Source organism: Mesocricetus auratus, unplaced genomic scaffold (genome assembly GCF_017639785.1).
Source record: "Mesocricetus auratus isolate SY011 unplaced genomic scaffold, BCM_Maur_2.0 Super-Scaffold_100006, whole genome shotgun sequence".
Taxonomy (NCBI): domain Eukaryota; kingdom Metazoa; phylum Chordata; class Mammalia; order Rodentia; family Cricetidae; genus Mesocricetus; species Mesocricetus auratus.
The window spans coordinates 46,250,066-46,266,977 of record NW_024429190.1 but is presented as its reverse complement, the minus strand read 5'-3'; the positions used below and the strand labels follow the sequence as shown (position 1 = coordinate 46,266,977).

At 44.2% G+C, this 16,912-nt stretch overlaps 1 long non-coding RNA gene across 1 annotated transcript; it reads right to left on the bottom strand.

Moving 5' to 3' along the window:
• Nucleotides 1-4,386: 4,386 nt before the first annotated feature.
• Nucleotides 4,387-11,885, bottom strand: LOC121140688. Its single transcript, XR_005877616.1, has 3 exons — nucleotides 11,781-11,885; nucleotides 6,565-6,720; nucleotides 4,387-4,599 (listed from the first exon to the last, which is right to left on the bottom strand). It is a non-coding gene; the product is annotated as an uncharacterized LOC121140688 (long non-coding RNA).
• Nucleotides 11,886-16,912: the final 5,027 nt, after the last annotated feature.

Genomic DNA, 16,912 nt, shown 5'->3' with positions numbered 1-16,912 from the left:
GCTGAAATGACCCCCCCATCTTCTATTCGCTTTGCCCAGAAGTGTCCCTCCAGCTGTTATGGGGGCTGCTTCATCTCAAAGGCGCCCTTCACTAACAGGGGATTTTCTGGGTAGTGGCTTTGCTTATGATTAATTATCATGAACCCAACGTGGACCTTTGGCTTTCTGGCTCTTAGCTGAGTAGCCAAGATATTTCTCTAGACTGAGATAGTTGGCTTCAGTTCTAATTAATGATCAGTCGTTATCAGCTTAGTTTAGACTTTTTGCTCTCTGACTTTTTGGCTGAGTAGCCTAAACACTTCCCAGATCCAAAGGGCTGGCTGAAATTTATGTCCCTCTTTCTGGCACTGTCCTGATAATTCTGATGCTTTCCCGGATCTGCAAAAAGATTTTAATTGTTTACAGTCTTGATTAATGGGCTTGCTGTTGCTTTGATAGTCCATCATTTATAATGATAAGAAGCAAAAAAACAAATGGCATTTTCTATTACTCTCTGGGCCCCTTGGGTCCATCCTTTCTAAAGAACGACTGTTTTGTTTCCTTCCCGATTTCTATTAAGTTACTAATAATTGCATTATAATTGAACTTTAAACTATCACTGTTTCTAACTGCCGGCAGTATTTATTACCCTACAGATTTTTTTCACTGTTATTTCAACAGTCTTTCCCAGAGTCTTCTTGTTGTATATCTCAGGTCAGCCGCTCACCAAGACAGTTCATATCAGTTTCTTGCAAACGTTTCTCTAGCGTCTATCGCAAAACCTAGCGAGCCTTGTCTCCTTATGCGCCACCAAAGAAATGAGTCCCCTGCACTCTGTAATCGCTCTCTGGTTAATTACTTCATTTGGCCAAGTAAACTGTCCTTATCCAAAGTAGAGCCCAAAGTTCTTTCTCACTAACAACTCTTACGTCTGCATATCAACTCACTATCTAAGTTCTAGCTGGTGTTGGGGGTTCTGGGTAGCCTGCTAGTGTTTATCAAGGTTGTCAGAGGTGTGAATCGATGTCATGTTTAAGTGAGTCTAAGCAACCTCTTCTCTCAAAAATACTTGGCTTAGGAGGAAATATATCTTTTTCACTTCTAGACTGCCCTGTATCTGCTTTCTTTGTTTCAAAAGGAAAATATGGGGGGAGCATTTTAGGAAGGTGACATTGTCAAGGCTTTTTTCTATTTTTAAAATGATTTTTGCTCATTCTAGTTTCATACAGTTTCTTGGCAACGACGTTAAGAAGCTAGTTTGCCTCAGTTACATCTGTGTCTTAAATTAACAGCGACCTGTGCCTACACTTCATTAATTTCTGTATTTCATTTCAAATAGCTCTTTGCACTTTCCATTTGATTTCACACATAGTAGAAGGCATCTCTCGCTATGCTTCCCATCAACTTCCCTTCAAGAGAAGGAGTAGGTTTGTTTCCTCCAACTTTACACTCTTTGGCCTCTCTCTGGAGCCCCCTCCTGTGGAACCCTCTCTCTCCTCCTGTTTGTCTGCCTTTGGCCTTTAAGTCCTCTTAATCGTCCTCCCCTCTGATCCTCTGCCACAAAATGTGCTGTAACAGCCTTTGGGAATCGTGTCCTACGTTCCTCCCTATAAAATACACAGCCCTCATCCTTTAACCACCACCATGGACCGATCGGTTGCTCCTTGTCTCTAAGGTAGTTTTCTCACCTGGGTCGGGATTGACCTTTTTTTTTTTTTTTTTTTTTTTTTTTTTTTGGTTTTACGAGACAGGGTTTCTCTGTATTGTTTTGGAGGCTGTCGGTCCAGCCCAGCCTCGAACTCACAGAGATCCGCCTGCCTCTGCCTCCCGAATGCTGGGATTAAAGGCGTGCGCCACCACCGCCCCGCCAGGGATTGACCATTTTTGCTTTTGACAATGTCCTCCTACCGGAGCCAGCCAGCACCTCACGTATCCTTATTTATCCCCACACTCACTGCTCGTCTACAGCGTGTCAAATATTGTGCCAGGTCTCAAAGACACAGTGATGATTAAAATACACAGACCATTTCAACTCCCAAGTATCTGACAGCGCAACAGAAAGGAAGGAAAGGTTCGTTGGTTAATCCAACAACTCAAAGCAAAAGCACGCTGTTCCTCTTGCCTTGCGAATTCCTTCCCGACTCTTTACCGCCTTGCTAATCCTCTCAATTCTCTTTTTGAATTATCCCTCTTACGCAATGATCTGCGTGAGAAACACCCCACATTTTCAGCAGCTTAGCACAACTAGTCCTTAATTCGAGGTCATCCATGGAGTTGCCGCTCAGCAGGTCTTTTCTGGGACGAACTGGGCCAGGCTGGACTTCAAGGTCGGCTCTATGAATCTGTTCTCGGACCCATAGCGAAGGAACAGAAGGCGCTGGGAGCATGCTCTTCTCACAGCGGAGATCGAAGCTCTCCAGCAGTGTACCACCTCCAACCGCCTCCATTGGGAGAATCTCTAGACCAAGTCCAACCAAGAAAGTCCGGTTCTTTCACACCACACGGAGGAAAATCTGCGGAGCAGATCACGGCTGATTACTCAGATTACGGATTTTATCGTCTTTCTCTTCCTCCCTTCCCTCCTTTTTCCCTACCTCCTTCCTTCCTTCTTCCCTCCTTCTTTCCTTCCTCCCTATCTTCCTTTCTTCTACCTTTCTCCCTCCTCTTTTTTCTCTTTCTTTCTGTCATTCCAAGAAAGGAATCACAATGTTTTCTTCTTGTTTTAGCTTTCCTTTCTCTAGTGAGGAATGTTTCCTATATGTTGATCTACTATACAAAGATATCTTTTGATGGGGTGCTTCAACCTTTTACACGTTTTTTAATCAAGTTGTCATTTTATTATCTAGTTTTGGGAACTTTGTGAATCCCATAAACACCAGTCTCTTGCCAGATATGTCCTCCTCAAATGCTTTCTAAAGATTTGTGGTTTGTCTTTTTGTTCCTCTTAGCAATGTCATCTGCACAGAAGAAACCTTATTTTTTCTATTTTCACAAGGTCTAGTTTATCATTTTTCTCTCTCATCTCTTTACTGAAAATAAATTTTTTTCATACAATATATTTTGACTATAGTTTCTCCTCTCCCAACTCCTCCCAGATCTTCCCCACCTCTCACCCACCCAAATTCACACTGCCCCCCCTCAAGAAAATAAACAGGCATCTAGAAAATATAGTAAAATAAAAGCAAACAAACCAAAGTAGCATAAAGCAAACAGAAAACAAAAAGAGCCAAAGAAAAAACACCCCTAGATGCAAAGATACACATATTTGCATACCCAGAAATCCCATAAAATGCATAATTAGAAATTAATTGTATAGCTAAAGACAGGATTTAAAAAAAATACCCAGACAAAGCATTTTGAGATAAAAAAAAAAAACCTCCACAGATGCCATTGAGTTCATTTTGTGTTGTGCATCCACTGCTGGTCATGGGGCCTTCCCTTAAGTGTGGTTTTTGAGCCCAGCGACACTCTGTAGGAAAACTAACTTTTCCTTTGCAAGCAGTTTCAATGGGAGGTAGCTTCTGGGTTAGGGATGGGGGCTCGTGTCCACTTCCCTCCCAGTGCTGAGGCCCCATCTACCTCAGACCTCAGCAGGCCCTGTGCACACTGCTTCGGGCTCTGAGTTCATACGTACATCAGTTCTGGGGTGCCTAGAAGGTCGTATTCCCTCATTGCCTTCCATCCGCATTGGCTCATACAATCCTTCTGCCTTCTCCTCCACAGAGTTCTCTGAGCCGCTGAAGAGAGAGGTCTGATGGAGGCATCCCATTTAGGACTGAGTGTTCAAAGAGCTCACTCTCTCTGCATGCTGTCCAGTTCTGCTGCAGTAGGCAGCTTCTCTGGGGATGGCTCAGCAAGACACTGATCTGATTCCCAGGCTGGCGTGACCTGCTAGGTCCCAGGTAGTGAGCGCCTCTGGGTACTGGCAGCTGACACAAAGGGATGGGGTGAGGGAGGAGGGCTGGTTCCTTAGGATCTTCGGGGTCCCCATGGAGGCAGGGAGGAGAGGCAAGCCCCTGCAAGTGGCCTGCAAAGGAGCTGGCAGTGAGACCAGGGAACTTGGAATGGGGGACAGGAAGGAGAATTAAGATCGCCTACCAATCACTCTTTTCCCCTTACGGATCTTGTTTTTGGCATCACAACTATGAACTCTGTGTAACAGGTCACATAGATTTTTTTTCCTACCCTTTCTTTTAGAAGTTCTACAGTTTCAAGGTTTATACTTCGGTCCCTTATCCATTTGGAAGCAATTTTATATAAAGCGAGACATACGTTATTTTTCCTTTTTTTATATCACATTAACTTTGGTGTTTCAGGAACGATTTACGGGAGGCTTCAGGAGGCTGCAGCCCATCACAGCAGGGAGGACAAGACAGAGTGCCACAGTTTGCAAATGACTGTTCACCCAGCAGTGGAGCAGGAGGCAGAGAGAGCCTCTGCAACCAGTAGCGGGGCTATAACTTTCCAAGATTCTCCCCTTCCAAGACGCTCCCCCAGTGACTTAACTTCCATGAAGTAAGCGCTACCTTCTGAAGGTGCCACAGCCTCCCAAAACAGCACCACCAGCTGGGAACGAGTGTTGAAAACGTGAGGCTGTGGGAGGGATGTTTCACATTCAAGCTGCAACACAGAATAGACATCAGTTACTGCCCTCACTCTAATAAAGCTTGTTTTCTTTGTCCAGAAATAGCTTCCCTCCACAGCCTCATCGTGGCCACACCTCCCCCACCATCAACTGCTAACACTCCTCAGCATCCATTCTCAACTGACTCCCATTCCAGTCATGCCATCATGCTCACTATCCACAAGGACGTTGAGCTACTAGATGAAGATGACCCAGGGAAGGCTGACTACGATGCTCCTTAGAATTACAAGATAGATACTGACAGTGTGATGCATCTGCCACACCCCCGCCACACCCCACACTAGAGCTGCTGAGCGAAAAGGGAGCCAGCACTGCAGGGAAGCAATGGAGAGGCTTGACAGTAGACCGCCACTATCTTTAGTTGGCGTGTGACCCAATGCCACACTCTGAACAGAAAAGTTAGAAGGTGTGTGGTCCTCTGTGAGCGATGGGGGATGTCCTTCTGCATGTATGCTTCTCTTATTGGTTGATGAGTAAAACACTGATTGCACTTTGGCCAGGCAGGAAGTATAGGCGGGGCTACCAGATGAGGAGAATGCTGGGGAGGAAGGCAGAGAGAAGCTGCAAAGAGACGCCATGTAGAGACAGGGAAGACAGGACATGCCAGGCTTTCTCTGGTAAAATCAGGCCATGTAGAAATACATAGGTTAGTAGTTATGGGTTAATAATGAAGAGAGAGCTAGCCAGTAAGAAACCCCAGACATAGGCCAACAGTTTTATAATTAATATAGGGTCTGTGTATTTATTTGGGCAGCGGGACCTGGCAGAACAGAAACCTCCATCTTCATGTGAGATTCTCATCCTACATGTACAATTCGGATGGTGGAAGTGCTTGTCTCTTCCCTTTGAGTCTAACCTCGTTCTCGCACTCCAGTCTTCCTCCCGCCTCCTTTCTCCGTAGTCTCGGAGTCTTTTTTATCTACCCTCCTCCTAGTTGTCCTCTTCTCTCTTTCTCCGTTTCCTCCTCTTCTCCCCCACCTTCCCCTTCCCTTCCTTACTTTGTCTCCCATTTGGGTTCTCCCTGACGAGGCTGGGGCAGTAAGTCAACTACACAGCCTGTGCCTGAAAGGGGAGAACGAAGGAGACGGCCTTCCTTGACTCACACTTCAGCATGGTCCAACAGACAAACAAACCTAATGAAACAGTGTCACTCAATGTCACATTGTTTTTATGAATCCAGTTAAATCTGACTCTCAGAGCACATACAATAAGACGGCAAGAAATTTAATTAAAATGATTTCAATTGGAAGGGTGGAGAGGAAGGCAGTGGTTTTTGAGACTCTGGCTTGATTAAAGGTCATTTGGAAATTAAGTTGAAGTCATCTTGATATGGCCTAGGTGGTAGCCAGACCTTAGCTTAGTGGAGCTAGGTGGTGTGAGGGGTTCTGAGTCCCACTGGATCATATGCTCTTTATAAGTCCAGTCATCCAAGGGCGGTGGCCACGGGGGAAGTCAGGTAGGGAATGGGAAAGCTTGATTCCTTCCTATGTGTGCATCTGGTTGGTGCACAGCTGGAGATGATGAGTTTAGGAAAGAAAGTGCCACCTCCCTTCCAAGTTCCAGTGAAGATGCCTTTTCCTAATGGCATCTCCTTTGTCTCACAGCTGTAATTAATGCTTCTGTAAACAAAGGTCCATAGGAACAGTTGGATAGTCTCACATGTGCTCTTTTCAGAACTCTAACTGAGGGAGCAGTAGTCTGGTGAGACCTCTCCAGCTTCCCATTTGTGACAGTCTCATTGCTGAAGCTGCAGGGGAAATGACATAAAACACAATTCTTTTTCCTGAGGGAGAAAGAAAAAATACCCTCTAAATAAATTAAGAGCTGACTCGTAATTGTGATTTACTTTGGCTTTTTAATTTGAACATTTTAATTGCTTACCTTACAAATTGAGTTTTAGCAAAGTAAAATAAGAGAGTGAGATTTACAGCTTTGCCTACCTTCAAAGGGCTGTGCTTCGTGACATCCCTAAGATGGGGAAGACATGTGTCCCCTGTTTCCAATTATTCTTGCCCACAACCTCTTCTATATCCAAGTTTCTTTCTCTTTCGGTGTGCGCCCTTGAAGATATTTTAGTAACTCTTAATTAGTGCAGCCTAGACAGGAATAGAGAGAATGAGAGAAAGAGAAGCCCTCTCAGTCTGTGGTCCCTAGAGAATTTAAGGACAGAGGTGAGAGCTCTTCTTCTGGAGAAGCCAGTGGCTAACCCTTCAGGCCTCCAAGGTGAAAGTCACTCAGAGGTAAAAGCCACACTCTTGTTAGTGTCCCTCCCTGTTGTCTTCCATTCACATCCTAAGTCTCAGCAGCTCCTCCCCAGTCCTTAAGCATAGTCCTTCCCATAAGAAGCCGCTGCCCAGCTTGTCAGCATCTTTCCTGACAGCTGGAGAAGAGCAGGACTTCCTCCCTAGTTTCCTTTGCTCCCTCATGGCTCACACCACGCCTGGGGAGCAGGGATTGTATGCATGTGGAGGACAGAGACCAACCTCTGGGTTTGCTCCTCAGTTGCTATCCAGTTCGTGGTTTGTTTTTTTAAATTTCTATTTTCTGTACACTTTTAATTGAAATATAATCGCATCACTGTTCTCCTTCCCTTTCCTCTCTCTCAAGTCCCTTCCCTCCAGCTCCTTCCATGCCCCGCATCCTCTATTGAGACAGGGTCTCTTACTAGTCTGGAGCTGGTGATTCAGCTAGGCTGGCTGGCCGTTTGTGTTCAAAGGACCTGCCACCTCTATCTCCCTAATGCTGGAATTTCAAGCACCTGCCACCATGCCCAGCTTTTTATTTGAATTCTGGGAAATCCAAGGGGGTTTCATGTTTGCAAGGTAAGCACTTTACCTCTTATGCTTTCAATTATTCCTTGACCTTATTTTTTATTTTCTATCCTCTTTCAACCCCCGCTGTGATGGTGAGCACCAAAGGACGAATGAACTAACTCTTACCTTGATTGGCTATAGTTCCTGGAATCACACCCAGTGTAAATAAACACCCAGTGAATAGATGAGTGGCCTCTGGGGGAAGGGGGTCCAGTACTCCAGGCTGTTCCAAAAGGTCTTCTCCGCTCATGGGACACTCAAAGGAAGCCTGCTTCTGAGATCTGTGCAGAAGCTGCCACAAGGGGCCTTCACAGTGGCAGAATGAAGTAGTCCCTGGATTATTTCCTCAGTGAAGGAAACTGGCATGATCTCAAAATGAATCAGGTGTCCAATGCGCAGAACTCAAAGCTCACCATTCTTATTGCTCACTTTCATAAAACGACCTATAGACATCAGGAAACCTTGGAGGCACCATGCCACCCTTAGTATGATACAACATTGGCCTTATCCCACAAGGCAAGACATTGATGTTCCTCACTCCTGAGACCAAGTTTTTGAGCAACTGCACCAGACAATGGTTTTCATCTTACTGAGTGTGTGTTTTCTTTACGTTTTGAGTTTTCTCAAGGCAGAGGTTTTACCACATCATATTTATACTCCTCACAACACTGAGCATAGGAATACAGGAAAATCCAGACATAAAAATGTGGGCCCCTGGAGCTGGAGAGATGGCTCAGCAGTTAAGCGCATGAGCTGCTCTTTCAGAGGCCTTAAGTTCAATTCCAAGCAACTACAAGATGTCTCACAATGGTCTATAATGAGATCTGATGCCCTCTTCTGGGTCAACAGAGCACTCATATACATAAATAAATATCTTTTAAAATATGTGTGCCCCATTAGTTATGCATACATGTGATCTATTATTGGAAGGACATTCTTATTGGTAGGTAACACGTACAAAGCCCAGAGGACAATGAAAAAGAATCCTCTTTTTCTTGAAGGTAGCTTATGATCAGTCCGTAGGGAACTCACTTGGGATGGTCATTACAGAATGGCCATTTGATCCCATCTGACTCTGCCTTTCTCTACTCTCTTGGTTCTTTCTTTTTCCACTTTCAGCCCCCTTTTCAGGACGAGCCTCACCATAGACATCAACGTGCCCTCTTTGCCCTCTGTTGCAGGTATAGGTTTTTAACGGCTTATAGTTTTTCAACACACAGTATTTGTAAAAAGGCATCAAGACTGGATTCAGCTGTCTAGACTACAAACCTTCATGATGTCTTAAAGAAGGACGTTTAATTTCTGCATCCTAAAGAGGTCCAGGGCGATGTTCTAAAGTCCAAGTCTCCTTCACACTCTCTATCCTTAGTTCATCATTCCCTTGATGGCTGTGACCTAAGGTGTCCTCAGTGTCCATGTTGACAACCTAGTTGTCAAGGCAATGGCATTGAGATGGGATCTTTGGCGTGATTAGGGCATGAGAGCAGAGCCCTCATGAGTTAATTCATGTCCTTATCTCAGGAAGTGGGCTCCTAACTAAAAGATAACTCTCTCTCTCTCTCTCTCTCTCTCTCTCTCTCTCTCTCTCTCTCTCTCTGTGTGTGTGTGTGTGTGTGTGTGTGTGTGTGTGTGTGTGTCTGCCTTGCCCTGCATTGCCTTTCTGGAAAGAATGCCCTTACCAACCTAAGGTGTTCAATCGTGGACTTCTCAGCCTCCAGAACTATAAGAAACAAATCTGCATCCATTACAAGTTACCCAGCCTTGGGCTCTACTGAACAGCACAGACTAGACTAAAGTGATCTTCAGGGTCACCTCATGAGGTTGTTGGCAATGAACATTCTAGTCAAGGAAGGAATCAGAGGAGAGGAGGAAAATACAAAAACTTTTCTGGAGTGGAACTGACTCTTTCCCAAGAGTTCTCAGAGGCCTGGGCCACTGAACTGCCCCGTCCATATCATCAGTTAATTCTGTCTACAAGAATGATTAAAAATAGGGTACGCTTCAGCCTGGCACACAGCTGCTTTGAATAAAACCAGTGCTCTGTTGCTAAGGAAAGAAAGGAAGAGGAGAAGGGGCAGAGAGAGAGAGAGAGAGAAGACAGAAAGGAGAGAGAGAGAGAAGACAGAAAGGAGAGAGAGAGAGAGAGCATAGTGGACACACACTTGTAATTCCAGTGCTTAAAATAAGTAAGTAAATGAAAAGAGAAAGACAGGCAATGTGTAACTCAGTAGCTCAGAGGGTGGCTCAGAATCATCTTGGGGGTTTCTTAAAATACGGTGTTGTGACCCTCAAATTTCTGATTTAGCAGTCCATGGAGGATCCCAATTCCTTCCCTTCCTTTTTGCTTGTTTGTTTGTTTTGCATTTTGGAATCAGTCTCACTATGTAGACCTGGATGGCTTGGAGATCACTGTGCAGACCAGGCTGCCTTCAAACTCACAGAGATCTGCCTGCCCCAGTCTCCTGAGTGCTGAGTGCCAAGGTTAAAGGTTTACATTGCCACACTCAGCTGAAAAGTCTGTGTTTCTAGTAAGGTTTTAGGTGGTGCTGAAGTGGCTGGTTCGAAAACTCACAGGTACCTTATTTGGAAAACCATTAGCATTTTCTTCTAGGCAAGGTAAGTGACTTTACATTCTAATATTGACAATCATTTCTTTTAACTTCAGTGTATCATTTCAGTAAGAAAACTACTAAACTTTTTAATGGCTCAAAGAGATACTCTCTTTAGAGACAGGAGTTGAAGGGTGTTAACACTCAAGCCTCTAAAAGTGTTCTCACCCACCATTGGCAAGCTAGACCATATTCCCTGGAGGCATAGACAACAGACTGAAAGTTCCCAGCCTTGGTTGGGTCATTTCTTTGTGCTCGTGGGAAGCTGTAAGTGACTAGGCGCTAAGTGACATTTGGCTCGAGGTCCCATAGACTCAGGGATTCTAAAAGCCACATAACTTAGCTTAGCTCTGTTATTGATGGAGCAAGACAATGCGGTGGACCAATAGGAAGGCAAAGAAGTGATGTTTTTCAAAGAAGTGAAGACTACAGGGCCCAGGAGCACAGGAGTCGGAACAGAGTTGGGCTCTGCAAACTTGCCAAAAGCGTCAGGGCAAACTGGGTCAGGGTTCACCAACCAGCCTTGAAATCAGAGGCCTGCATACTGAACGCACGGCCCCCTGACGTCCTGCCCTCATCCCTCCCGTCCCATGCTTTCCTCCTAGCTTGAGGGGGTTTGTTTTACGAAATTTTGCTGAGTGAAGGAAGGAAAAGAATTTGTGTCTATGCTTCAGCTTAAAGAAACAAAGACCTACAAATCCTCGGAGGATAAATGTGGTAGAGAGAGTGAAAAGTTAACGAACCCCAGGGGAGAACTGAAAGCTCGGGCCAAGAGAGGGAGAGGCCACTCTCACAGAAGTGCTAACCCCTCCTGGGGCTGTTTAACGCACAAGCCCCCCCCCCAGGTTTTTTTCTTGTTACCTAGAGATTTTGGGTTTGATTTTATGGTGTGTTTCCCACACAAACCATTCTCCTGGTGGGGTCTGATTTGAAAATGATGCTTTGTTTTCAAACCTGTGTGTGTGTGTGTGTGTGTGTGTATACATGTGTGTCCATGTATACATATGTGACATACTTAACACTTCTTTAAAATTGCTCATTGTCCAAAAGCAGATGAGTTGGGTTCTTTTGATGCTATCATTCCCTCTGTAAGATTTTGCATTCCAACAGGTACTCTAAACTTTATATATTTGGAAAAGGAATTCAAAGTTCATGCTACCTTTTTTTTAAAAAACTAGAATTATGACATAATTCTAACCTGGCACTTCTCTGGTAGCCACGTTAGTAAGGAGTCTCTTCAAAATGTGGAAGCCTGCAGAAGTCAGCACAAGGTGGAGAAGGGGACCATTTCAGGTACACGCCGTCCTTGCCTTCATCAGCCCCTTCACTCAAGAGCCAGAAGCAGAAGCTGAGTTTTGCAGTCGGAAATGATTTGGCAGACACTAGCAGAGACATTCCAGCGGCCGTACTTTGCCGTGCCCACACGGTAGCCACACCCCTTTGTTATCATTCTTTGCCTACCCTGAATAAGTCTTCACAAAGTTCTGAAGCCTCCTACATGTTTTCGTAATGTGAGTTGTCTTTTTGTTTTGTTTTTAAATGATTTTTAGTCAGAGCCTCGCCTTGTAACTCTGGCTGTCCTGGAACTCCCTGTGTAGACTGTGCTGGCTTCCCACTCCACAGATCCACCTCTGTACACCTGACTTGAGCTGGTGTTTTTAAGATGCTGCTTGCTCTGTTCCAGACACTGCCAGGAGTTATACAAGGAAGGAGAGAATTACAGTCGCCACTTACTCTGTGTTGGGCCTGCAGGCACGTTCCGCCACACCCCACTGATGCGGTACTAGATGTCGAAGCTGGAGCTCCCTGCTTGCGGGCAAGCTCTCCACCCAACTGAGCCACAACTCGGCCTAAAGGAACTTTGAGAAGAAAAAGTTCTAAATCTATTGTGTGCTGATGGCTGCAATTCTATAGATTTACTAAAAGTAGTAAATCGTGGGATTAGAACGAGTGAAATTTGGGATCTGTAAATCATACTTGAATAAAGTTGGGAAATCTTAATGAGGAAACACACAGGAGGAATTGAAATTTACAAGACATAAAACGAACTTTGAAAATGTTCTCCAATCAAACAGGAATGCTGGCTTCTTCCATCTGTGTCTACAGAAGGGATTCCCAAGCCATCCCAAGTGAGCCCTTGGTTCTGTACTGTGTGGGGTGGAGGAAGGGGTGGGATTTGGCAGGGCAGGGTTTCTCACTCACTGACTAATTCCCTGTGATGTCGGCCAGTGCTAAAATCCTACAATAGCAACACTGGAGGGCCCTTAAGGACCGGCTTCTGCAGCTCTCTCACTTAACCGAAGCTGGATGGAGACTCAGAAACTTTACAGCACTGACTTACTGAGGATATCTAACCCAGTTAACATCCTGGCTTCTTACCCACAGCCTTCCACTGGGCTGCCTCCCCCACCTTCCTCAATTCGGCCTTTATCTGCAAAATGGGGACAATGATATTGGGCATCACCTGCTTCCCAAGGCCCTGTGGAGATCAAATACAGTAAACGATGGGTAACTGCTTTCAAAAAGCAGGACTCCCTCTGCCACAGAATGCTTTCAACTCACAAGTCTACTGCAAGTGAATGTAGTTCAGAATACAGCCCCGAGATCTGTAAGATTCACTCCCAGGAAGTACTAGCCGTCTCTGGGAGGAACGCTTTGCATTGACAGTGGGGTGGGATCAGGGTGGTGAGCAGCTGGGGGTGGTTTCAAGTCCACCTCCCTCATTTCCTAGTACCTCTCCTTCCTCCAAGCCATCATTATTTTCCTGCTCTCCATTCACTTGAATGACTCTGAAGACAATGAAATCTACCCTGTGTCCACTGACGTGTGATTCCTCAAACAACCAAGATGGAAAAAAATAACAATAATTTGGTTTAGCTGTCTATAACAGAAAATATATTTATATTGCCCCCTGCTTTGAAAACCTATTCATTCTTGTTGAGATACCATTAAGGGGCCTGTGTATCTGTAACACCTGGATTCCCAGGACTAATATATTCAGGGTATCCTGGGTGTATTCATTTTTGCTAAATGCTCCCCGTGGTCCACCTTCTTCCCTTAGACCCTGACCGCCCACACTGGGCCAGGCCTCACTGAGAACCCTCAGTGAAATGAGAGCCCAGAAAGCCAGCCTTGCTGCTGGCCCCGGGAAAACACCAGGTGCACAACCCGGCTCAGAATGAGAACTGGGAAAACACATATAAATCAAGGCCAGCTGGGGAGTGAAAGACCAAGATAGTTGAGAAATAACAAGCATGTGACCGAGAAAGGTTAAATCACACCAACCCAACAGCAAGCTAATTACAACGATCTCTCCAGAAAGAAGGCAGGGTGATAAGCTAGAACAAAAGTGAAGCAGCTTTGCCTCCCACAAGCTCTTATACATGACTCTTGGTCCTCATGGATATAGCAAAGTGACATATGTTATAAAGGTTTTCCCCGTTTTTTTTCCTGGTGGCCAGTTGCCCATGACTTTGCTATGGCTTTTGTTGTTATTGTTTACTTTCTATGTAAATAAATTCCATTTTTTCAGTTCAGTGATCTGTCTTTTTGTTGTATCCAGATTTTGAGTTTTATTTAGGAAGTGTCTCCTTATAGCCATGTTATAGAGAATACCACATACATTTTTGGCTAACAGCAGGAGGTTTCACTCTCCAACTCATCTAGTGTTTATCTGTTTATCTTCACATATGGATATCTGTTTGTACAGAAATTCATGTTTCAACTATAATATCAACACTTGAGAAGAAAATAGTGAGTTTGAGGCCATGGAAATCTGACTTCAATGCTCAGAATCCATGATGGAAGCCGAGACCCACCTCTGGAAAGTTACTCTCTGATTTCCAGATGCTTCTGGATACCGACACACATGCCGTTCACACATATACACAATAGCAGTGAATAAGACTGAAAGAAAGCTAGTTCATTTTTGTCCCAACTGATGATCACCTTGGAGAGGGCACCTTACTAACTCCCCACAAACAATTAGGTCTGTAACGGGGCCTTCTGTTTGATTCTAATTGTCTGTCTATTCTCTGTGTCTTTCTGATACTATCTTTATTATAAAAGCTTTACATTATAGTCAAGATGGTTTGCAATTGGCTTGTTTCAACTACTAGGCCACTCTCTAATGTTATTTATATGGTTTGTTTTTTTTGGTTTTTTTTTTTGCTTTTTTAAAATTCTTCTATGTAACCCTTATTATCAGAAAAAGCCTTGTGATTTTGACTCTTCTTATCCACAGGAAAGGACATCTTTCCATGTGTCCATTTATACTTTTATGTCTTTCAGAGGTGTTTTGAGTTTTTTCCCACATAAAGTACACACATTCATTGTGAAGTCACATCTTTTCTGTTGCTACCTCTGTTGAACTTTGAAACCAAGTTGATCTCTGGTTCTTAATAAAGCTCTGGTTCTTAATAAAGGGAAACTTGTGTTTTCTACCTCTTATTTTGTTTCACCTTTGCCAGATTCACGTATTTCTTTATCTGCAGCTGAGAGCATCTCCATTGACCTGTTGAAGAAAAAAAGGAGAGAAAGACAGCTTTGGGTCTCTGGTTTAAAAGAGGATGACATAAGACAGTGTTGAGTTAGGCCTTCAGGTCTCAGCAAAAAAGCATTTCCTTCTGCCTGGGGTCAAAGATAAGAAATTACAGAACTCACATTTAAAAACCTGAAATTGGATGTAACTGTTCTGCTTTCCTCCATCAAGTAAACTCTATCCATCTTTGTGACATCTTAGACAGTCTTCTAAATCCTCTTTCCTCTGCCTGGTCTGATATAATACAGTAGACCTGTGAGTAACCGTATCGATAAATCCCTGCGATAAATTCTCCTTCTCTAAGACTTCTCTAATATTTTCAAAACCCAAACTCCACATGGACACAGGACTCTCTCATAGATCATCATCGCCAAGGTTATGTGTAAGTCAGGTTCAAGGCCATTGAGATACATATCTCAGCGTGCACAAATCCAATTTCAGACTTCGAGTCTTCGCTAGCTTTCTCAAGTGGTTTCTGCCCAGTCCTGCTGAGACCTGTCACTCTTTGGATTTTCCTCTAGGTCAGTCAGCTGTCCTTTCTTCTAACACCTTTCTTCCAATTACACTTCAACCCCGTTGGCCCCAGGATGACTCGGTGAAAATTACAGACAGGCTTTAGGAAAAGCAATAATGTAAAAACAACTGGGGACCTGAAGCAGTTGTAGACATGTAACAAGACTGTCAGAAACACGAAGGACCCTTACTGGGTTCTTTGTCCATCATCTTTCTCTACCACATTCAGTGCTGAACACCTAGACACCCTTCAGGGTCAAGCTTAATGGTCACCTTTGTAATAATTTTTTTTCCAAAAGTCCTTGTACCTTTCAAAGAAACAATTGCCCCCCCCCACTGCCAGTATTTCCCATTAAGTTTTAAGTATGTTTCTGTTATAGTGTTAATGACTTTGTATCACAGTTCTATCACTGTTGGGATTCATCTCTGTCTACTAGGCCTCAGATTCCTGGAGGGCAGGACTGTGCTTCCTTCATCTCAGTTTCCTCAAGCTTTAGCAATTTAGTTAAGTTGAGAGAGTTGAAGTTTGTTGGGTTTTTTATTTGTTTGTTTGTTTGTTTTCTATTCATTATTTGAAATCTAGCTTTATCAGGAAGTGGGTTCACATCCCATAGAGATCCAAGAAGGGTTCCCTGGTGAAAATATGGAATGCAGCCAGCCCAAGGCATGCCTCTTTTTCTATTATCCAACTTGTAGTTGGAAAAAAGAGAAATATCGCCAGGCGTTGGTGGCGCACACCTTTAATCTCAGCACTCAGGAGGCAGAGACAGATGGATCTCTGTGAGTTCGAGACCAGCCTGGTCTGCAAGAGCTAGTTCCAGGACAGCCTCCAATGCCACAGAGAAACCCTGCCTTGAAAAAAAAACCAAAGAGAGAGAGAGAGAGAGAGAGAGAGAGAGAGAGAGAGAAATATCATGAGTGAAATAAGATGAATAACACAATAGCAATAAAATATTACTACTATGGAGACTGATGAGAAAAATTGGATAACAAGTAATTAATTTCATGAATCAAAGGAGTTCCTTTAATGGATTGCTATGTGACCTAACAATCAGTAATTTCACATCTTTTTTTTCTGTCACTACATTGAACAACTGGAGCGTATTGTCAGGGATGTCTACAGACTATACATAGTCAAGGAGTCAACAGCACTGTGGGAAATTTCTAGTGCAGTTGCTGGAGCTCCATGTGTCTCAAGGAAATACAGAGGAATGTCCATGACTGCAAATGACACGACCACAGCAAGTCATCCCTTCACGTTAATTTCTCTTCATGTAGAATCTCAGTTCTTCATTGTTAGTAACAAACTCTAGGATACTTCTGTTTTGACACTGCAGTGTTTGGTTGAACTCAGTTTCTAAGATCTGCTGGTGCAGACACACTGAGGGCTGAAGGTGACCTATTGTCTCTGCACCTACCATGATAATTATGAAAAGCGAGTTCTCCAGAATGTGCTATCAAATTACTCTGATGGGTCATCATGACACTGAATGAAGCTTTCCTGCCCCATGCATAATGTACTTAAAGTCCAGATCTTGGAAGGAAAGAGATAAGCTGATTTTTAAAGAAGGAATTAAGAGTTTGGTGGAAGAACAGGTTTCAAAGGCTTGGGCAGACTTGCAGGGGAAACAGGTAGTAAGATGCCCAGCACCTAGTACAACTAGCAAGCCTCTGCCACTCACTCCCTTCCCTAAGCTTGAAGGAAAGAGGCAGGCATCAGTCAGTCGCTGGGATCCTCCAGAAGGGAAGCTGCAGACGTGGCAAGGGGCTGCCTACAGAACCCAGCAGCCACTGAGGAGCAGAATCCAACAGA